Below are 24,633 nucleotides of genomic sequence, written 5' to 3'. Positions count from 1 at the left end.
TCTCTCTCTCTCTCTCTCTCTCTCTCTCTCTCTCTCTCTCTCTCTCTCTCCCCTTCTATATTTACTTTATATTCTATATATTTATATAATTCTACTACAAGTGAATTATACCATGTTGAATGTTTGGTATGAAAGCTACATTTACCAATAAGTCACCAACATTACATTATAAGTTATCAAATTACTTTAATGTTAATAACTAAAGAAAAACATCATCATTTTAAATTATTGTGTTGCATTTACCTATCATTATTTGCTCACTGATTCCTTAGTTATAGATAATTGATTTGCTTCTAATTGTTTACTTTTATAAACAACACAGTAGTGAATATTCCAATGGCAATTCATCCATCATTTTAGATTTAACAAAAGTTAAAACATGACTCTCAAACAAATAAAGATTGAACACATGTCAAATATTTGTTTAACTCAATTAGGAGAAAAGCATCAGGATAGTGAAGCTAGTTCAATAGGCATTTGAGGAATGGAGATTTATATATTTAGTAAGAAAATTCATCCTGATGTAAGTTTCCTAGTTTGGAGACAACATTTCAGGGCAATAAACCATAATTCTGAGTTTATCTCATCTACTAGACAGAAATCGTTTGTACCTGTACTTGATAGAAATCTACAAGCTAATGTGTAAGTTAACAATGTCTGGAATATAATCAATAATATTCTACAACAACAGGCACATTTTCATAAAAATTTAGATAATATTTGAGAAGGCCTATTAGACAGTTTTCCAGTGTTTCCCCAACTTATTTCCAAGTTTTGGGTAATTTTTCTTAAGATATGTCTGTTGTTCAACTTTGCAGCATTTTGAAAGATGTGGGCTTCAAAGCATGACAAGAGGTAGATAAAGGTGAGAAAGGCAGAGGTTATGTTGGAGAGTGACAGACATTTTTGGCTCCTCAGAAGAACTATGAATTTGCCAAAGTTTTATTTCCAACTAAGTTGTAAGCTCCTCTTTTAAAATTTCTCCTATGTTCTTCACAGCACTTAAATGAGTCTGTTGAAATGACCTGGTTGAGTTGCAGTAGAAGCAAATTAAAACTGAACTGAGAATGTGTATTTCAGTGGCAGTGAGTGTGGGGTTCCCTCTGCACAAATTTATGAAATATTTCAGAGATGTTTGAGCTTTATATGACTCTCAGAAGAGGAAAAACTTTCTTTTGAGAATGTCTTAATTATTGGTCTGGAAGGTCAGGGCTTAAATGCTAGACGGTGGCATTGCACAGGGTTGGATAACACTCTGTTACTGGCTTCCCAGTGAATCCTTAATCTATACCTTTCCCCAGTTGTTGGCCTGGAATATGGAGGTCACGTGTCACTTTTTTGATCTTCATGTTTTTTCTTCCGATTTTGCCTAAAGCTTGGTTTCAAAAGAAGCTACATATCAGAGAAAACATTTGACTTTTGACTTTTTAGGACTGGCTCATTTCACTTAGAATGATAATTCTCCAGTTTCATGTATTTACCAGCAAATGCCATAATTTCATTCCTCTTCATGACGGAGTAATACTCCATGTGTATATATAACACATTTTCTTTATTTATCTATCTGTTAAATGGCTGGTTCCATAGTTTGGCTATGGTGAATTGTGCTGCTGTAAATACTGATGTGGTTGTGGTACTGTCGTATCCTGATTTAAGGTTACATATAACAAAGAAAAGTAAAATAAATGAACAAACCCAGAGAAGTTGGTAAGCCAACAAAAAGGAGCCACAAATGTTTGCTGTAACAAACAAACATTGCTGTTTTGGATGGCCAAGCAGGATTTAGCTGGAGCCAGCAGGATTTCTGTCTGATGACTGCTTAAACTTTTACGGGAAACATCTCTTCTACTGGGTTAAATTGAGTAACTTCCCCCCCCCCCCAGTGTTTGGATTAAGAGGTTTAAGAAATGAATCATGAGTTCCACAAGTGACTGGGGAGAGAGTCCCCGCTCAGTTCTCAGCCTGTCTCCTGCTGAGGGCTTCAGTAAAAGGTTATAGAAAGTTTTCAATAGATACAGCAGCATCTCTGCTTTAGAGTTAGTGATAGCACCATTGTTTTTCTTTTAACATTAAACATTTTATTGGATAATTCCTCACATGCCTTAGGGAAGATGTGTGACTCCTTTTAAATTAAAGTCAAGTCACATGGTGAAACTGACTTGCCTCATACAGCCCTTGTCCCTGAAACCACCTTGAAGAAGACATGTGAACGTTTTAAAGTTTATTTTAGCACTTTATTAAAACATACTTTATGGGTATTCCTGGGAGGTCAATATAGATTTGGGCCAAGGTGAGATGCTGTCTCCATTTCCAATCATGATAGAAAGCCAGTCCTGGCAGACCACTCTGTGAGGATTCCATGAGCAAGGACAACCCAGTTCCATGCCCCATGTTGGACTGGCCAAGGTAGGAAATTGTGTAGACATTTTACTACTGCAAGTAAAAAAGAAATATAATACAGGGATCAAATGGTTTGGGAATTTTGTTTGAGTTGTATGGACTCAGGGAAAATAAAATCTTAGAACTTCAGTGTCTGTGAAAAATAGGGATGAGAATTTTGTGACCTCAGGGGAAAAGTGGAGTACTTCCCTGATGTGTCTCAAGAGTCCTGGAGAGCTTCTGGCTCAGAATCCCTCTGCCAGGTACTGTCTGGAATTCTCAGGAATTCTCACATTAATAATTCCGCTTCTGGAAGTCCATTGCCTCTCCCAGTGCATTTGTGAAGTTGTGTTGTTTTTGAATTTAGTGTGAATAAGCTTAAAAGTTCATTTATGCAAAAAAAAAAAAAAAGAAAAGAAAGAAAGAAAAAGAAAAGAAAGAGAAAAAAGATCCCTTCAACAAAGAAAAGTTGGGTATCTTGGGGTTGAGAGTGGAATGTGCAATGATCCAAAAGTGTTAGAGAGGAGCAGAAAACATTTCCTCCCTTCACAATTTTGTCTAAGAAGCCTTTCCCTGTGTGAAAGCACATGTGTCTTTTAAAGACTGATTTGGAATTACCCTATGTCCCCTGCTCTTAGGTGCTCAATTTTCTCTCCCATTGCTTCTGTTTAGTTTTCTAACAGTATTGTATAACTTTGTAAAGCACTCAGAAGGCTGAATTTTGCTCTTGAAGACATACTACAAAATAAAGCCACAGGATATTGCATTATAAGTGAAAATGATGGGGAAGAGCTCAGATTGAATCTGTAACATACTCAAGTTAGTCATGGGAGCCTCCTGTTGCATGGTGCAAATTGGAAGATGCACTGTTAAATCAGACTCCATAAGGTATTCCAGGTAACTTGCAATAAGAGTCTCCATGGCTACTATCAGATCACAGGGCAGAGCTAAGGCCTTCTGAAAAAATATGTGGTGCTCCAGGTGCTATTATATCAGACTTTATCATCTGGCCCCTGAGGGGAGACAGGGAAATATTTCCTGAGATATTTTATTAAAAATGAACTCAGAATGAGAAAAATAATAGAAATTGCATTTTTTTTCTGGCAAATATTTATTAATGTTTAATTTTGGGGGGGAATTGGTATAACAGCTGTACTTCCATTGGAAAGGCATCTAAGGAATTTATAATGAAGTGCAGAAAAGTCCAACCACCTGAAAAGCATATTTGTTACTGATAAAGATTATAATGAAACTGTGGAAAAACATTGGAACAATGAATGATAACATTCATGAAGAAATGTTATAAGAAATCCCTTATCTCAAAATTTACTAGCAAACATTAGGACTAAATGTGTGTTTTTGTTTATTTGTTTGTTTGACTATTCTTTACTTTGTACTTGGAAAACTTTAATGTTTACCTGCAATATTATGTCAAATCCATGGGGCAGAGAGGAGAGGCAGGTAAATTCTGCCTGAAATAGAATAAGACAACTTTGTAGAGGAGGTTACAGTGTTCAATTCAGAGGCAGCAAAAACATTTAATTTTGATCCAGTCATTTCTGTGAAGGAAGAAGTAGAGAAAGAAGGGAGATAAAGGAGAAAAAGAAAGGGACAATCTGTAATTATCCCACTTATACTGATATTTATAGTTTTCCCAAAGACTTTCACATTCATGTTCTCTCCCCACCTTTTATTCATTCCAGAGACGTGCAAGTTAGCAACTGGCTTCCCATCAGTTTAGTTCCACTCAGTTTGTTTCAAAAATTAAGTGCCCAATCTTTTCTAGGTATGGGGGAATCAGGAAATGGATATGATGCACTGTCTGTGAAGAGTGTGTGGATCTGCTCTGTGTACAGAGAACTGCAATATAATGTCAAATTCATGGGGCAGAAAGGAGAGGCAGGTAAATTCTGCCTGAAATAGAATAAGACAACTTTGTAGAGGAGGTTACAGAAAATTAAGTTTAGAAAGGTAAGTAGACATGACAGGACATGTATTCATTAGTGCAAAGTAGACATATATATACTGGGGAAGAGATAAAAATACAAACTATATAAGAGCACTTATTAGAAACTTAGAAGCCTTAGATGTGCAGATACTTCTCATCAATGTAGAGAATCCTGCTGCTCCAATTCTCTCTCCTGTTTTTGAGGTCTGCAACTTTGCCAGGGCAAAGACAGGGCCACTGAACTTCTTTCTTCTCATCTTGAAAGGAGAAAAGGGAGGAGAGGATCTTAGCCTCTTCTGCATTTTCCTAGCCATATAACCACAGTGTGTCCGGCCATCTGTGGGGGAGTTTTATTTAGCAAGCTTTAGCTCCCTGGGTGTCTAGGCCCAGACATAGGTGAATGCAGTTGACTTCAGGGGGACGTGCTGGTAGATTCCAGTCCCAGTGACTTGATTATAACCTGCATCTAATTGAGCCTTCCACTTCTGGTGCAATGACTGTCCTTGGCCCAGGCCACATCCTCTGAGGTTGGAATGGCACATGAAGACAGCTTCAGTGGATTTGATCACGGCACTCTCTGCTTCATTTACTCCCCTACACTCAAGCTTCTTTGGTAAAATAAGAATGCCTCCTAGAACTAGAGCATAAAGTATCCTCCAAAACCCCTGAAATGTTCTGTACTCTGAGTTAAGTATGTCGAGAAATAATCATGCAAGAAAGCATAAAGCCTAGTCCAAGATTGCATGATCCAATTTTGCTTTTTAATAATAATATTAATGATAAAAAATAAATGATTTGCTGGGATCTAAGTGCCAGGAAGTGTGCCAAGGCTTATATACACATGACATCATTATATCATGTAACAGTATTATTCATATGAAGAAATTAAGACTCAGTTTGGTATTGCACCACTTTACCTCAAATAGGTCGCAATATTTTATCCACCTTCAGCTGATTAAATGCATCCCCTGACACTTAAGGGTGCCTAGTTTTATTTCATCACTGCCCGTGGGCTTACCAATTACTCCTAAGACATCTGGACTAAGGCAGTGCTATGGACTGACCAGCAGGTAGAGAAGGTGCTCCGAAGAGAGTGATACTTGAGCCATCCGTAGGGGGTGGAGGAGAGATGAGGATTTGTGTAGAAAATAGGAGAAGGAAAGGTTTTTCTGATGAAGGTGGAAGAAAACACAAATTTAGAGAGATCAGGACGAGATACACATGCCTGTCTTTTTTTATTATTATTATTTTCTTTCTTGCATCTTACAGTGATGAAAAACCATTTTGAGTCTCCAAGGAATGAGAATAAAGAGAAGTTTTCATGTCTTATCCACTTAAAAACCAAGCAAACAAACGATTCTAGTGAAAACTTGTAAATTAAGCATAAACAAAAAGTAATAAAGTTGCAGTTTCTCTTCTGTGAAGCTTCTGATCTATTTAAAATGGACTTCTTTGAATTATTATTTTCTTTAGGCAAAAATACCCAATTAGGTGAAATCATTAATTAGCCAGTGTTTGCAAATACTTTAAAAAGGAAGAAAACAACATCTTACAAATGAATGGCATTGTTATTTCTATTCTATTTTCTCATTTTTTTCCAACTAGAAATTCAAATGTTAATTGATATTGCCAATTGGAAATTATAGTTCTTATAAAAATGAATTTAAAGGAAAATAGAGGAAATCCATTTGAAGTGGCTTGATGTCTTGGTTTTGCTTTTTAATTAGCCTTTGTATATTTATAATTGATGATTAATGACTAATGTGTAAAAGCTAGCTAGGTGATGATGTTATTTCGTGTTAGTCAGCTTTTCATCACTATGACAAAACATCTGAGAAAAACAGCATATGGGAGGAAAGATTTACTTTGGCTCACTATTTCAGAATTTTAGTATATCATCACTTGGCTCCATTGTTTCTGGGCCCATGGTGAGGCAAAACATCATATTGAGGAGCATGTGGTCGGACAGAAATGTTCACCTCACGACAGCTGGGAAACAGAGAAAGAGTGAGCAAGGAGCAAGGGATGAGATAGATACTTCAGGAGCACCCCCCACCTACTGACCTACTTCCTTCAACTGGGCCCTACCTCTCAGTAGTCCATTCAATTATGACCCCATCCATGGGTAATCCCTCCATGAGACCAGAGCCCTCACAATCCTGTCACTTTCAACAAGCCTCACCTCTGAAAATTGCTGTTCTATAGACAAAGCCTTTAACATAGAGTCTTTGGGAGATGCTTCATAGCATACCATAACACTTTAGAGAAGGAGAATATGGAGTTATGATAATACAAGGGGGCACAAATACCCCTGGATAATGATTTATGACCAATGACAACCTGTACTGAAGGCTTTTTCTTTTCTTTTAAATTCTGAAATGAGCAAAGGGCACATTTTAGTAACCAGTTATCGGCACTTAGAAGTGGATTAAAAAAAAAACAGTAGAGGAAAAAGTTGGAATTTCAGCTGTAAATGTAAGACGGATGATGAGAGAGTTGATAGCTATGATCCAACCTTTGAAGGGTTATTGCACTAGTAAGCATCACATGTGTGGGTTTGAAAACCAAAGGATAGAAATTACTGAAGAATTTTCTAGCAATTAGAGTTGTCCATCTGTGGAATTGTTTGATAAAAGAGGAAATCCCTTCACTGATGTGTTCAGATACAGGAAGACTATCTGGAAGGGTTGTCACATGCTGGCTGTGTCTCCAGGACCAATCACAGTGTGTGGCTGGGAGAGGGCTGTGGTAGATGACTTGACCATTCCTTCTTCTAAACACAAGTATTCAGATTTAAAATTAGATATAGAATTGTATCAGGAAGTTGGGCTTGAATATCCTCCAAGGGTTTATGGATGGAAATTTAATCTGCATTGTGAGGTACTAAGAGGATGGAAACTACTTGGGCTAAGTGTTTATTGGTAGGTCCCTTGGGAATTGATCAGGATTAAAAATGGTCATTAGTGTGGACTCCACGATTGAAGACTAATGGCTTCATAAGTAGAGGGAAAGAAACCACACAGGCAGACAGACATGTGCCCCCTCCCTGTCTCTTGGCATGTGATGCCCAGTATTGCCTTTGGACTGCCAACAAGAAATCTGTCACCAAATGAAGCCCCTAAACTTAGTACTTCCAAAACAGTAAGCACAAATAAACCTCTTTTCTTCATAAAATAGCTTGTCTTGGGTATTTCAGTATAGTAATGAAAAGCTGACTAATACGATAGGGACAGAAGACAGTGGACTCTCAGTTTCTTTTTCTTCATTAATATTTCTTCACTTTCAAAGGCAAAGAAGATAAAACCAAAGAATTTTCAAAAGACATTTCACAATGTTAGGAAAATAATTTAGTAGACCAAGAGCTTAGAAGAAAATTTATTCATAGAGACTGTAGAAAAAATACAACCCTACAGTCACCTTGATTTTAGTTTTGTGAAGCCCCTAGGAGAAAATTGGCTGGGCCTAATGTACAGAACTGTGAGGTCATAACAGATGAATATTTAAATTGCTAAATTAGTGGTCATTTATTATAGTTGCAATATAAACTAATACAGGAGTAAAATACTACTATCCATGGGACATATTATTTAGTAGAAAACCTTTAATAATGTAATTAACATAACAAGTTGAGTTTTATTTAACATTTCAGGGGAATTTTTTTTAAAGGAACAATTATTAGTCAAAATGAGGTTTGTGTGGCAGAAACCAATCCACAAAACTACAACTACCTTATATTTGATAAAGGGGCTAAAAGCATGCAATGGAGGAAGGATAGCATATTCAACAAATGGTGCTGGGAAAACTGGAAATCCATATGCAACAAAATGAAACTGAATCCCTTTCTCTCGCCATGCACAAAAGTGAATTCAAAATGGATCAAGGAGCTTGATATCAAATCAGAGACACGCCGTCTGATAGAAGAAAAAGTTGGCTACGATCTACATACTGTGGGGTTGGGCTCCAAATTCCTCAATAGGACACCCATAGCACAAAAGTTAATAACTAGAATCAACAAATGGGACTTACTCAAACTAAAAAGTTTTTTCTCAGCAAAAGAAACAATAAGAGGTAAATAGAGAGCCTACATCCTGGGAACAAATCTTTACTCCTCACACTTCAGATAGAGCCCTAATATCCAGAGTATACAAAGAACTCAAAAAATTAGACAATAAGAGAACAAACAACCCAATCAACAAATGGGCCAAGGACCTGAACAGACACTTCTCAGAGGAGGACATACAATCAATCAACAAGTACATGAAAAAATGCTCACCATCTCTAGCAGTCAGAGAAATGCAAATCAAAACCACCCTAAGATACCATCTCACTCCAGTAAGATTGGCAGCCATTATGAAGTCAAACAACAACAAGTGCTGGCGAGGATGTGGGGAAAAGGGTACACTTGTACATTGCTGGTGGGACTGCAAATTGGTGCAGCCAATTTGGAAAGCAGTATGGAGATTTCTTGGAAAGCTGGGAATGGAGCCACCATTTGACCCAGCTATTCCCCTTCTTGGTCTATTCCCTAAAGACCTAAAAAGAGCATGCTACAGGGACACTGCTACATCGATGTTCATAGCAGCACAATTCACAATAGCAAGACTGTGGAACCAACCTAGATGCCCTTCAATAGACGAATGGATAAAAAAAATGTGGCATTTATACACAATGGAGTATTACTCTGCATTAAAAAATGACAAAATCATAGAATTTACAGGGAAATGGATGGCATTAGAGCAGATTATGCTAAGTGAAGCTAGCCAATCCCTAAAAAACAAATGCCAAATGTCTTCTTTGATATAAGGAGAGTAACTAAGAACAGAGTAGGGTCGAAGAGCATGAGAAGAAGATCAACATTAAACAGAGATGAGAGGTGGGAGGGGGGATAGTAGAGGATAGGAAAGGCAGCAGAACACAACAGACACTAGTATGGCAATATATAAATCAATGGATGTGTAACTGATGTGATTCTGCAATCTGTATATGGGGTAAAAATGGGAGCTCATAACCCACTTGAATCAAAGTGTGAAATATGATATATCAAGAACTATGTAATGTTTTGAACAGCCAACAATAAAAAATAATAAAAAAAATGAGGTTTGTGTGGGTAGAGTGCACAGGACTGATAGTTTGAGATTGGGACCTTTCTGGCACTACACTCTTTCTCATATTTCCACAATCTCAGTCCATACCATGACACCTCACCCTCACATTTCACCCTCACTTCTACCACATGGGCGTACACCACAGAAAATCAAAGCTTCCAAATACAATATTCTTCAAAACTACTGGCCATGTTGTTTGATATTAATCATCATAATAAAAACTAGACTTGTTTACATAATAATTCCCTTCAGACTAGTGGCCTGGACAACAGGTAGGAACTTGCTGGTGAGAAATGTGTATATTCAGGAAATTGATGAAGCCTGTGTACTCTTAACTGTCGGAATCTGAAATGTGGAAGCCAAAGAACAGAAAGGAAATAAATGAGAGAGGATCTTATAAAAATAGAAAGGAGATAAGTAGAGTAGAGGAAGGGGGCCAGGAAGAGAATGGGTAGGAGGAAAAGAGGAGGGACTGGGGAAGGAGATTGACCATATGCAATGATTAGCATATATGCGATGTGTCACAACCAGTGCAATTGATGTGAGTTCTTTTTATTTGCTTTTATGAAATCCTCCCATTTTAAGACTATTAAGTTTTGAGACTAAGGGTGGTGGAAAATTTCATTTACTAGATGCAGCATTACCACCTTGAGCCGATAGTTGAAGAGAGTTTCAATTTCCCTCTGCTCAGCTTTCTTTGATTACAACAGAGTTTATGCCAAACATTTAAATAAGTTGATATATTATCATTTCATATTACATAAAGTGTTTGAGTGGAAGCCTTTTGAATATTTTGATTGAGCCAATCAATCGGTTCAGTAGCCCACTGAACTGAACTAAAAACAAAAGAAATGGATACTAAACTTCTTAAGTTAAAGATATTTAATGAATTGGTGTCTTTTGAATGGTTAAACAGCATAGGCGGTTTTAGAAAAAATGTCAAACAAATATCGCGTGGGTCCATATCCCCCAATGAACTTGCATTCCTATTCCAAGAGGGTAAGCTACCACCACTTTTCCTTTTGTATCTTTTCCATCTAATTTTAAAAGACAACATTGTCATACTAATAGAAGTTTTTTTTTCCTAAAAATTTGCAACAAGTAATAGAATTCATAGAGTCCTCCATATTATTTTGTATTTATTTATTTTATTGGTGCATTAAAAGTATACATAACAGTGGGATTTGTTGTTACATATTCATGCATGCACCTAACATAATTTGGTCAATCTCCTTCCCCAGTCCCTCCTCTTTCCCTCCTATCCATCCTCTTCCTGGCCCCCTTCCTCTACTCTACTTATCTCCTTTCTATTTTTGTAAGATCCTTTTTCACTTTTTTTCCTTTTTATTCTTTAGCTTCCCCATTTGAGAGAAAACATGCAACCCCTGAATTTCTGAGTCTGGCTTATTTTGCTTAACACAATGCTCTCAAGTTCCATCCACTTTTCTGCAAATGACATAATTTCGTTCCTTTTTTTTTTAAGGTGAATGAAACTCTGTTGTGTATGTATTTAAAATTTTTCCTATTCACTAAGCTGGACAGACACCCCAGCTGGTTCCATAATATACATTGTATTTATTAGGTGATAGAATGGGGTGTTCTTTAAGTAATGGTCAAAATTCCTTTCCAAGAATTACTCTGGCTAGGTCTTCCAGTGTATGGGTATAGATGGTTTAAATTCTATGTAATATGAAATGATAATATCTCACCATATTTAAATATTTATCACACGTTGTCATAATCAACAAAAACTGGATAGAGTGAGATGCAAACTGTCCTCACCTGTTGCCTCATGGTGGGGATACTACCTCTGGTAAATGTGAATTTCCACCACCCTTGGTCATGATGAGTAATAAATTGATCAATTTTGATTTTTAACAAGGTCTTTGGGAATGTAGCCCTTTGTTTTTTTGTAAAGATGATCACAATAAAAGGCAGTATTGAGTGCCTTTAGGTACATAGACGATGTGAACCCTGGAAGAATGTTAATGAAATATAGTAATGGACACAGAAATTGAGTTCCTTGAGGACTTCATGCATTGGGGAGCTTTGAACAGTCAGTGAAGAAGCCAAGCTAAAACCACTCATAGATCAGGAGAGAGAAGAGAAATCAGAATGTTTATGTGAGTTGGGAGGACAGTAGGAGACCAACCTAGCCAGAGTAATTTTTGCCAGTTTATGGGTCTCCTTCATGATTTGAACAAGAGGTCTGACCCTTAGCTGTGTGTAGGAGGCCACGAACTGCATGATGTCACATCTCATCTATCTCTAGGCTTTCCTGTTCTATGTTTCTTATTATTGCTTGTCCTGGATATTTGTACTCAGTTGAAATCTGATTAAAACTAACCGGCATAGCTTCAAAGGAGAACTGCAGTCACAAAAGAGCTGCCACATTAAGGGTTATGTTGAGGTGTGTAGGGGGTAGAGTCCTGCTAACCTCTGGTCTGCGGAGGTGTTTTTGATGACGGTGCAGCAATGCTTAAACCTTGCCTTACTGCATGCACAGAACACTTCACTCACGCTGCAACCTCTGTGTCCTCTTTACCTGAAATACTGCAAACCATCCAACCATAGCACTAATAGCTGTGAAATATGGAGACAACGTCAGAGTGACTCCTGCCTCACACTGTGGGCAACTTGACCCTAAGCCAGGCAAGGGTTTATGCCCCCAGAATGGGAACAGTCTGAAGGCCAGATTAAGCCATAAAAATTGAACATTCCTGTCACAGGAAACCAAGATGATGTCTTGCAGTTTCCTATTCTACCTGAGGTGCCACGGTTGGTATTAAACAATATGAGATTAAGCTCTTGTCAGACAAACTAATGAATTTTGGATTGATTTCTGTCTTCTGCAATGCTACTGACATTTTTGATAGCTATGATTTATAGGGCCTTCATTGGGTCTATTCATGAGAGGAGTTGTTTATTTTGGTTGATGGGCAAGCTTCTAATGTTCCCAGTGGGAAACGCTGAGGGCCAACGGGAGAAGGTGCTCTCTGACTGTCTGGGGCAGGCCTCTTATAAATTTGTAATCAAGAGCTCAGAAAACTAATGAGAGCAGGTTGGCTGGGAAATTGTTTTGGTGACATTTGACCAGGGGAATGCTCCTGCAGAACATACATCTGCCACTCAGCTACAGATCCTTAAGGTAAAGATTCTACTTTGTGCCATTTTATTTGCTTTGCTATTTTCTTGAAATGTCTTAACTGGTGCCTGCAGAGTGGGGCAAGAACTTTAGCTCCCCAGGTGGTGGTGGAAAAAAAAACCAGTGTAATTTAAAGATTAAAACTGGGGTTTTTTTTTCTTTAAGATTTCTATAGCTCATTGTAAAATATTTCTGTTAACAGGAATGATTTGAAAGTTTGCAAGTATAGTGGATGCTCTGGTGGGCCCCCATATTTCCTTTCATACCCTGCACACTAAGTCCCCTGGTTCCTGTCACCATTGACACTTGCTAACTCACAGATGGGTCTCTTTCTGGAAATTGCTCTCTATTAAAGGAAGTGCTTTGCCTAGAGTTCTTCCTACTCTGGTAGTCTTCATTCAATGACTAGACAAGACAGCAGTAAAAGCCCCCTTTCCTCAGCTTGGGACATCTATATTGTAATATTCCAACTTGAGGGCTCCCCGTGGGGACTGTGGTTCAGCAGTTTTCTGCCCAATCCTGTTCTCCTCACTTTTTCAAAAATGTTGTTCCTGAGAGCACTTCTCAATAGACATCCTCAATGCAAATCTCAACTTAGAGTCTGTCCCTGGACAATCTACCCTTACCCAGGAGGCAAAATTGGGAAAGGAGGGCATAAGGAAGTAGAGTGAACAGAATAAGAGTGACAAGTAGGATTTCAGGGATGAGAAAGGAAGGACATTGAAGATATCCTGGAGTTTCCAAACCAGGAGATCTTGAACAACCTACATTGCCTTAGGCAGAGGGGAATCTTACTTTGTTTTTTGAGGCTTATATTTCAAGTAGATTCCTGAAAAATCTCAGCTCCACACTATAGTTTCCATTAGGGATGTATCACTAATGATATATGAATGCTTGAAATATCAAAGGTAGATTCTATTTATAATAATCGGATAAGAAGAAGGTCATTGTTGAAAAATCAATAAACAAAATAGAATAAGCATAATTAATTTAATACATCAAGTCTTGTTTTAATATTTTATATGGATAGCATCTATCAGAGGATATACATGACAAGAAAAAAATATGCTCTGAAATCACCCAAAACAGTAATAAAATCAACAGGATGAATGTGGCAGTGTTCGTTCTGGCAGTGCTCATTGGCTATTATAGGTGATGGTGGCTCTTATGAGATGGGAGCTGTTCTTTTGGAGTTCTAAGGAACAGTCTTCATGGTTTTGATAAACACTAAGGAAATAATAATTTATATTGAGATACTTTATCTCATGTAATTCCTAAGAGCTCCACATTTATTGCTTTTTCCTCTAAATACATAGGTCTTGATTTCATTCTATTTGATCTTATCACAGTGTAACTATTTTACTTTCATTTATCTTTCTCTCTATAACATTAAATACATCATAATTGCAAGTGAAAATTCAGCAGCAGGGGAAAATCTCAGGACTATAGAATGAGCAACCCATGGAAAGGTAGTGGCTATGATGTATTTATTAGCTGGACAGTGATTTCCTGTTTAGCCAAGTGAGGGGCTTTGTTTCTAGAGGATTAAGAAATGCACTTCCTTATCCAAGGTAGGCCTCACACTCACACCTAGTAGGGTGGCATCTGAGGGATATGTCCTGGGTTCTGAAGTGGTTTCTTGTCCCCAGCATTCCCACTTTAGAAGTTAAGCAACCTTCATGAGTTATAATGATAAGCCTTATACTCCTCTCATTCTGATCCCCCGGTGGGAACAATCAGCTTGACTTACTAAATGGTTTCTTGGAACACTCTGGTTAGTAGCTTTTCCACTGAGGTAGTCAGGAGCAACAAGGACAGAGTTTTCATGAGCAGCTTGGTCAAGGCTTCTCAAACTGTAATGTGCATATAGATCACTTGGGGGTCATGTTAAAATGTAGACTCTGATTCAGTCATTCTGGATAGGTCTGTATTTCTAACAGGTTCCCAGAAGATACCGATGCTGCTGGTTTACAATCCACTCTTTACTGAGCCATAGGACAATAAATCAATGAGTAGTAAAGGGCATCTTGTTCTCTTTGGAAGATGTATTAGAAATCACTGACTTTATCATATTTGAGTAGACTGGTTTATCATATTTCTTAACTATTCTTTCTTCCAGGTCTAAAGTAACAGGAAGCAGGACTGAGAGGAAGGAGGAGGGATTTCCAAAACAGGAGATAAACAGCATAAAGAGAAAAGAGCCCTGCTATAGAAATCATAGAACCTGGTTACCTGGTTCTAGACTCAATTCCCCATGAACTAACTTTCTGTAACCAAGGCCAACCACTTGACCTGAGCTTCCTTGAGAAGAATAACAAGGCCAGCCCAGCCTGTCTTCTATGAGCATGTGGAAAGGACAGGGCTAAACAAATCTACAGTGTTCCCATGAATGCTTTGAGACAATTGAGACCTTGGTGATTACAGAATTTGATGGTTCTAAAAACATTGGTGGGGGTTGGGTAACTTGAAATTCCTTTTTGTGTCTTCCTGAATCTCAGGAGCTTTTCTGTAATATCAGTGCCCTGTGCTGGCGGGTCTGTGCACAGTGGGGGGCATGATCGATGAAAGTGGTCAGGTTTCTGCACCATCCTTCAGGGAGGAAGCTGGAAGACAAATCGGGCTTATTTTTTTTTTTCTTTTCAGCTCAGCATCTCTTTGAATAACATGCAGGCAAGAGAATGCAAAGGAAGGAAATTATTAAGTGGGACAGAATATGCTAAAATAGGTCAAGGAAGAAAATGAAATAGCTTGTTTTTTTCCATTCTCTTCAGGAAATGCTGTTAAAATTAGACCTGCCACAGATCACAAGATCAGTATTATAAACTGTTTTTCTTTGTAGACAAAAATCCTCAGCTACCAAGGACTTTGATTATTATATGAAGACTTGCTATAGATGTGGGTCATATACAGGCAAGAGGTATGCTTTGTTGATTTTGTGGGGAGAGGGTGCCTGTCTTTAGTGTCCAGGTCCTTGGTGCAATCAACAGCCAGACAAATGGTGTTTAGCTGCTGTATTTCTATAACTACTTCCTTTCATCTTTAACAGGTGCCTATTTCTCTTTCTTGAAATTAACTCACACTAATCCTAGTTAATGACAGGATTTGCTACCTTTCCTAGTAGTTTTTATATTTATCTTACTTTCAAAAATTGGAAAGTAATTTACTTTTGCTATGGTATTTTCTAATATTGTGAAACTGTCCCCAGCATACTAAGGGTAGACTCAGGTACTGTGTTGGTGGGCATGTTGATTCTTTGGTCTTCCTGGCACTATAAAATAACCAACTGTGCCCTTCATTAGGAAGGACATCGTCACCTTCATATACAATAGGAAAGCCTTACCAGTCTCCTACATGGATCACAAAAGGAATGAAGAGTCTTGTGGCCCTCTGGACTTCATATTCAAAGTAGAGTTCTGCTGCATCAGGTCTGAGTCTGCCCACTGGCATTCTTATCAACCTGCATGTTTCCTTCTACCTCTTCCAGGAAGCCTGACAGCTGGACAGATTGGGGAAGGACCTCACCAGACTCATGAGTCTACATTTCAAATGAGAAGAGGATATAGTAATGTTCAGTTTAATAAAATAGACCAACAACGACATTTCCTGCAAATCAGGGTCAGGAAACAGTACATCTATATTATGGTTTTCTGCCTAATCTGTCTTTATTTTAGTCTTTGTCCCACTTCCCTAGAAATGAATGAAGGTCATGTCACCAGAATTTCCTCATACGGAGACTGGAGACTTAGAGCTAAAGTGGGATTGGCTGAAATTTAAATCTTCCTGATGAGGTTTGAGGAGACACAACAGAGACTTGAAGATCAATTGGGGCAGAGGGACCCTGCTGGGGTTGGAGATTGTGAGTATGTAGTTTATGAGGTTGGGCTCCAAGTTCCTAGAGGAGTGAACAGAAATTAAATCATTTGCTAGAACAACACAGAGATTTACTGTGGATTTGGATATGCTTTGCTGCCCCTCTATTGCTCTAAGAATAGTTACAAAGCAGTAATGGGATTGCTCAGCTGGAAAGATCATAAGGGAAAAGTTGTTTTCTCTGAGGGGTTTCTTCTGGTTACCTGCAGTCAGGAGTAGCAGAGGGATGTCCTTAAAGAAAGACACATCTCTTGACTACATCTCATTTCTTTTAGATGTGAACATTATCCATCAGGGAGTAATGTCAAGTGACAATGCCTCTGGTGGTCACTGAAGAGTCCCTAATGCAAGTCTTGGGCCCCTTTCACACTTCAGCTTTTAAAAAGTATTTTCCTTCCAAAGCTGTTTCTTTGGAAATAAAGAGCTATGAGTCATCTTTCTTTAGAACTGGGAGAGAAAATTCACTTCTGCTATAATTAAGCAATAATTATTATTCTTTCCTCTGAGAGAGAACTCAGGGAGATAAACAACTCCCAGATAAATAAGGCTTAGAGACTGTGGGCCAAGGCTTCTATTGATTCACAAAATATTTATCTCTTTCTTCCTTCCAAATTAAAAAAAAATGATAGTAATTATTTTTAAAAATGATTCTTTTATTTTCAGTCATTTAAAATTGTTATTTTTCTACCCTATGCAAATAATAATTGCTTTTATGGTCCTCGGGCAACTATGGGGAGGAGGGACATGTAGTGAGAGACTCAAGGATCCTACTCACTCTTCTGGCAGCATCTCTGAAGCATACAGAAGTATAAGTGGATCTTGAACTTGATATACAGTAGGGGAAGGAAGGCTCGATTAGGATATAAAAAGATGGCAAGTTCTGTACCTTCCCAAATTCCTCAAATTGGGTGTTCTTCATTCCTAATCTAATGTATCTTTTCCACATACTTGGAGGAGGGGAAAGGTTGAAAAAAGAACAGAAGAGAGAAAGAGAAGATGAAAAAGGAGAGAATGAGGGAGAAGAGGAAGGAGAAGAAAAACTGAAATGCAAACACAGAACCTTCTTTTAGTTGTCAGTGAGGGGAAAACTGGCAACACCTACATAATAATGTATTGTTGGTTTTATTAAATGAATACCTGATTGAATTAAAACAAATTTTTGATAAAATCTTTTGATTTTATACCTCAGCAGCAACTGCCATCTTCCAAATCACTTGAAAAATAAATCATTCACTGCTTTTTGACAGACCTGTTTCTCTCTCTCTCTCTCTCTCTCTCTCTCTCTATATATATATATATATATATATATATATATATATATATATATATATATATTATTTATAAAGTTCTTTTATGCCTAATTAGTTATTGACTTTTTAAGAGAATTAATTTCATGTACAATATCTAGCATGGTGCTTTATACCATATAGGATGTTCATAATTTTGAGGAAAAAAAATACTTGGTCATCTACAAGCAGTTCTCTAGCTGCAACATAGGTCATTCACCAAAAATCTAAGTAATAGCTATGACCAGGAGAGTCCTTTAATGCAAGTAGTAAAAGAAGGGCCATTAGCAGAGTTCTAGACCCAGACAATTGACTAGATCTTATGTGGTATTTTTGCTCTTGAGCTTCCTTGGACCTTGAAGGCAGCCTTGGGACCAGTAGGAGAAGGAATAGCATTCCAACTAGACTATGTGGTCTCTGGCTACATCATCACAAGTACGTGATCATTTCTTTTTATGTTCTTGGTTCATCTTAACAAACTATAAACCAAAGGAAATGAAGATTCTAGGTAGACTCCCTATAAGTACCACAATTTCGACTGGAATATATTTTTATTTATTCAACATTTTTCTATGGGCTGTGTATAAACCAGAATACCTCTGGCCACTCATAGTAGAAACGCCAACACAATTACCCAGGCACAAAGGGCAGCTTATTACATCATGTAATCAAGCATGAGTCAATGGAGTGCCTGGCTTTGAGGATGATTCAGATGGAAGATGGGAACCTAGTAGCTCTCTTCCTTCTCCCAACTTTGCCTCTCTCTTTATAATGTCTCCATTTTTCCTACTGAAGACAGGCTTCATTCATAGACTATTTGATATATATCCAGGTGGTGATCAACAATGCCTGAGACCTTTCCAGTTTTACTGCTGAACATTCTCTACCCTGAGAAACCTCTCAGATCTGAGGAAACCTTGACTACTGGTCACCAGAAAGGAAAGATTCCTTTCTTCAGACTTTAGTTCAAAAACTCCTCTAATTTGGTCTTGATTGGGTCATGTGTCCACCCTTGAAGACTAGTCCCTGTGGTTAAGGAGTAGACACTATGATTAAGCCAGCTGACCTCAATGCCACCCAGAGGACACCAACTACTGAGGCCAGCAGAGGGTTGGGTAACTTGATGTCTTCTTCCATTCTGATACTTACCATGATCCAAGTTCTGGACAACCTTACATTCACTACAGACCAGAGTTACACAAAGCTACTTAGTCCTTACCAATCCCTCAAGGTATGAGGAAGCCAAGACTTCAAGATGCAATGAGACCAACAGTGACATCTAAAAGGCCCTCACAATTATTTCCTGTTTAGCTCATTTTTAAAAAATTCTAAATTCTAAATTCCAGGTTTTTATTGTTGTTTATTTATTTGTGTTGTCTTTGAAAGATTGTTTCTGACCATTCCGATCCAACATGAATTTTTTTCTTCTTTGAATTCCTATGGCACTATTTTTTTCCCCTGTTACTATAGATTGAATCTAGGGTGACTCTTCTACAGAGCCACATCTGGAGACCTTTTTATTTTGTATTTTTGAACCAGTTACTTACATTGTCTCAGCTGGTCTCAAACTTGAGATCCCCACCTCAGCATCCTAAGGCCTTTGGGATTACAGGCATGGGCCATAGTACCAAGCTTTTTGACATTTTTTATTGCTTGGTTTGGGGCATATTGACCATAAAATATTTTCCTAAATGTGTATAACAATTGCAGAAAAGGCCTGGCATGATAATTAAAATAGAACCAGTACTTCTTACTCTGAAGTTAAATAAATGGGAGGAATATAATGAGTGCCAGGAGTAAAAAGAGTATAGCTTTAAAAAAGATATTTAAAAACTAAACAATTAAGCAAAATAAGATATCTGCAGAGTTTTCATTTTAAATGTTTGCAAAAATTAGAATATTAAAGATATATTTATTGAAAAGTCATGTAGCAGAAAGCTGATCTCCAATCTGTTTACAACATTTTTTAGTGTCCTATGAATTATTTTTAGATGACATGTTTTGTTTTAATCTGAAAAGCAAGTGCTTTAAAATAGACTTGTGAAATTTAAAGATGGATAAAAAAAACATTGTAAGATTGTCAATTATAAGCTCTGAGTTTGGACCAGTAACTTTTACTTCACTGGGGCTTAATTTTGTTCTCCATGAAATGATGGCAACAGAGTGGGCAAAATATTTTCTGTGATTGTGTCTTCATCCTTTAATGGTCTTTGACTGTATTTTAATTTTGTTTCTACAACTGAATTCTTATGCCATCATAAATGTATCAAAACCTTTGTAAGAATATTAAACCCTGTATACTGTGGTCCATGGGAGAGGTTCCGGGATGGGATTCTGGGAGTGGAACTCCAGGTAGATATCCGTGTGGGTTTCTGTGCAGGGGATGGTTAGAGGAGAATCAGAAAGGTTGGAGAAGCATCTCTCCTTTAGTACAGACTGTGGCACTAGAAATCCAAGGAACTCACAGCACACCCATGTTTACAGGAGCATAGTTTACAACAGCCAAATTATGGAACCAACCTAGGTATCCCTCAACAGATGAAAGGATAAAGAAAATGTGGCATATATATATATATACACACACAATGGAGTTTTATTTGGTCATAAAGAAGAATGAGATTATGTCATTTGCAGGAAAATGGATGGACTTGAGAGCATTATATTAAGTGATATAAACCTGACTCAGAAAGTCAAGGGTTGTATATTTTTTCTCACATGTGGAAGATGGAGAGAGAAAAGGAAAAAGTGGAGGGTGAAAATCTAGTGAAAATAGAAGAGATCAGTAGAGGAAGGGAACTAGAGGGAAGAAAGAGAGGAGGAAAAGAAAAGATACTGGGAATAAAATTGACCAAATTATGTTATGTACATGTATGAATATGTAACAATGAATCCCACTATTATGTATAATTATAATGCACTGATTTTTTTAAAATTAAAACAAAAGGAAATCCAAAGAACTCTATCATAGGAAGCCAAAAGATAATTTATTTTTAGTTTATTGGGAAGACTCAAGGATAGAAATGTGCTGGGTGCTGGGAACAAGGACCGTCTCTCCTTTCTTTTGTTCCTGTGCCATTGTGCTTAATCTGTCTGCCTGCAGATATTCTCTCTGATCCACATGGCACAGCATATCTGGGCACAGATTCTTTCTAGATGTGCCTGCTTTAGTCTGGGCAATCAAAAGGGTGCTTTTTTTTTTCATTCTAAAATTCTATGACAATAACTTGGTTCTTCTTGGGTTAGGTTGCTTGTCCTCAACAAATCATAAAAACTTGAATATTCTGCCAAATTTGTGAGTTCACTTTGCAACCATTTTGCATTTAATATTCATATGTAAATGCAGTACAAGTAAATAAGAGATAACTGCCAGAATAATGGACCTGAAAAGATGGACAGATAGAAATTAGGTTTAAGAAAAGTAGGAAGGTAGATGGAGCTAATTATGTATGAATTTGGCTTATTAGTAAATATTTTTATGTTTTAAAGAATCTTGCTTCCCTAAGAAATGTCATGACAGAGTGAGATAATAAATTTTCAGAAAACGAAGAATAACACAGAGATTAATAATGGAGTTTTGGAGGTCTTACAAATTTGGATGCGTCTTTGCCAATCATTTGTGATTTCCATCTGTACAGGAAAGTTCTCCAGTCTGCAGTTTTCTCATTTATAAAAATAAGGCTAGCCGTCCGCTTCTCATTGTATAACTCTAAGAATTAAAGAGGAAAATTACCTGGCAACAGTGGTTTCTTAGCAAATGGAAGCTGTTTGGTGGAGACCCAATCCTTGTTCTCCAGCAGTTCAGCTTAGACGCGACAAAAACAGGTACAGTTAATTATAATAGATTGTGGAAAGTGTACTAACTAGGATATCTTCAGTAAGGAATGGGGAGTGAGTGGCCTATGGTAGGGCATCAGGGATGGCTTCCCCTGGAGTGATACCTGAACTCATTTCTAAGGCGAAGCAAGAGTTTTTCCAGACAAATGAAGGTGGAGTAGTGCTGGAAGAGAGAAGGGGTTCACACCAAGACGGATTATGAGCACAGGTGAGATGCAGCAAATCTTCTCTATACTCCAAGAAATGAATTCCAAGTTACAAGGAGCTAAACACAAACTTGCAACACAACCACCTCCTGAATTATAGTGTTCTACATGATCACATGAACATCTGATTCACCCAAAAACATTGGAGGCATGATTTCTAACATAACACACTCTTGTATGGCTAAACAGAAGCATTCGTGTACATTTGTGTCAACCTTTTCGGTTTCCCAAATATCCTCACATGAGTTGCACACAATTTTTTCATGCAGGTGAATTAACCATTAGTGTCATTTGACAGATTAGAAAACCTAGACTTAAAAATGTTAAGTGACTTCTCCAAAGACACAGTACATGTAGACCTAACACCAGAACAGGGATTTCTGAGTACTGGTTAAGTGCCCTTGCCTCTTCTTCAGCAAACCTTTCCTGTAGAGGCCAGATTGTACACATTTTGGACTTTTTGGGCCATATGGTCTCTGTCACAACTACTCACCTCTGTGGTTGCAGTGTGAAAACAGCCAGAGAATACACAAAAATAAAAACCACTGGACATGCCAGAGCTCCAATGTAACTTCCTTTACAAAGACAGGCTGAAGGACAGATTTGGCCCAGAGGTTGTTCTCTAGAACATTCCACAAATTTTTTTTAATTTAATAAGCAGTGGATAATTTCAAACCTAAGAGTTCAGTACATTTTTTGCATTCCCAGTGTCTATCTGGATTGTGCCTATGGTATCAATTTAAGAACCTCACCTCATTCTCTCCTCAGTTAAAAAAAAAAAAAAGTCCCTGTACCTTAGTCCCAGTTCCCCACTGACTTACTGAGCTGGATTTTACTAAATGTTTAGGAATAGCCAGAGAGAATTGCAACATAGGAAAATAATTTCTGTATTCCCAGAGAAAGGTACAAAGATCTTCTCTCACAGGGTCAACTCATCCACATATCTCAATTCTGTCCTCTTCTGTCAGAGTCTCCCTTCTTTGCCTCTTCTAGAGTGATCCCATCTTTCAGCCTTTGTGATACAAGCCTATCATCTGGGGAAATCTCACTTTTCATTAGGAAAACCACTCCAAAGAGCTGTTTTTATTATTGGGCCTTTTCTCCAGGACAGGCTGCAGCAGATGTGTCCCAGACGCCAGGTCGTTCAGCCTGGAGTAATACAGCACATCCATCCCTGGCTCCTGTCTCTCTGTCACTTTCAACATCTTCTCAGTCACTAGATCCTCTTGGGCCCACCTTAGACACGTCTCTGTGATCTGCTGTCACTGATGTCCAGTGGCCCTGGGTACTCTCTCTTTCTTATCCACCTCCCTGCCATTATTTTTATCAGTCTAGCCTCCCTGTCACTTACCACCTGAGGGATGGCCCTAGAGCCAGAGTGGATCACATTGTATCTACTGTCTTTTTCATCCACAGATACAATGAAAATTTCCTAGTTTCAATAAAAGTCATTCAAAATATGGCTCTTTCCTTCCTCCCTTTCATTTCCCTGTACCTCACTTCCTGTCACCTGTTAAAATAGCTGCTCTCAAACTCATGGCCTTTGGAAACACTTTCCTTAGTCTAAAAACACAGGTGCTTCATCTATTTTCTTGACCACAACTGCATTTGTGAAACATCTCCTTGCTGTTGAGTAATAGCAGGCTTACATATGATGGCAAGGTATCCATGCCATCCCTCCCTAACACCTTCCTCAACACATCACACACAAACACACCTGTCTCGATAGACCTCAGGTTGCTCTAGGGTATACTAACCCCACCACATGATATTTAAAAGGGAGCATGGTTAGGTAACATGATCTATATTGATTACCCTCATTAGATACCCTCTTTAGATAATTCCTCAATGTTGTTGTAATTGCCTAGAAACAAATCATATCCTATTAGAAAAGTATTCTACTGCTGAAAACATGGTGGCATATGCCTATAATTCCAGTGAATGGGGAGGCTGAGGCAGGAGGATCACAAGTTCAAGGCCAGGTTTAGTAACTTAGCAATGTGTTTAAGCAAATTAGTGAGACCCTGTCTCAAAAATAAAAAAAAGGCTGGGGATGTAGCACAGTGGTAAAGAATTCCTGGGTTCAATTCTCAGGACCAAAAAGAAGAAGGAAAAAAAAGAAAACAAAAGAAGAAAAGAAAAAGTATTTTCTTATTGCTGAGGCTATGAAATTCATCACAACATGGGACTGTGTTGACCTCGTGGTTTTTCCTACTACACTCTTTCCTCCTGTCCTTCTTACACCTCTCTCCCCTCTATCTTATCGTTTCTTCCTTCACACCATTATTTTAAAATTTCTGCCAGAGGCACAGCACTGTTAATGACTTGTGAAGAATTCTGAGAAGTAGATGTGGTCCCGGTTGATGCAATGCACCTGAGGCCCTCAGGTGCACAAACTTAAGGAAAGGATGATCAGAGAAGCTATTTACATGATGAGAAAGAAAAAGGGTTAGATAAGGTCAGAGAGGAGGGAGAATACTTGTGAGGAGCAGTCATGGAAGATGTGAGCTGAAAGCAGGAGTCTAGAGAATGAACGTTATTTCAATCTGTGGAGGGGGAAGGAGTGCAGCCATTGCAGAAAAGGAGCCCTGCAGGTAAAACTGGTTGGTGACGTGGAGGGTATTTGGGACACCACTGTCCCAGATGGTTGGGGAGGGACATGAATTTGAATCAGCCTGATATTTACATAGTAAAGTGTAGATGTGTGTAGTTCAATTTTCCTCTGCATAAATATAACAGGAGAGACTTCTTTCTTTCTTTTTAAAATGTTCTTGATCTAATTTATTAGTCCAATAATGATAAGTACATTGTTTTCCCCAGTTATACTAGTTGAATATATACATGTATCATGTACTCTGTC

The 24,633-nt window shown here is 38.1% G+C and overlaps 1 long non-coding RNA gene across 1 annotated transcript in view; it reads left to right on the top strand.

The window, feature by feature from the left end:
* Positions 1-17,691, top strand: part of LOC125617733 — a 23,830-nt gene extending 6,139 nt beyond the window's left edge. The window contains exon 2 of the long non-coding RNA XR_007348831.1: positions 15,877-17,691. This is a non-coding gene — a long non-coding RNA (uncharacterized LOC125617733). The remainder of the gene's footprint in view (positions 1-15,876) is intronic.
* The last annotated feature ends 6,942 nt before the right edge of the window (positions 17,692-24,633 follow it).

This window comes from Marmota marmota, unplaced genomic scaffold, assembly GCF_001458135.2.
Source record: "Marmota marmota marmota unplaced genomic scaffold, marMar, whole genome shotgun sequence".
NCBI classification, from domain to species: domain Eukaryota; kingdom Metazoa; phylum Chordata; class Mammalia; order Rodentia; family Sciuridae; genus Marmota; species Marmota marmota.
The sequence above is the reverse complement of the archived record's forward strand: the minus strand, read 5'-3'. Positions and strand labels throughout refer to the sequence as shown.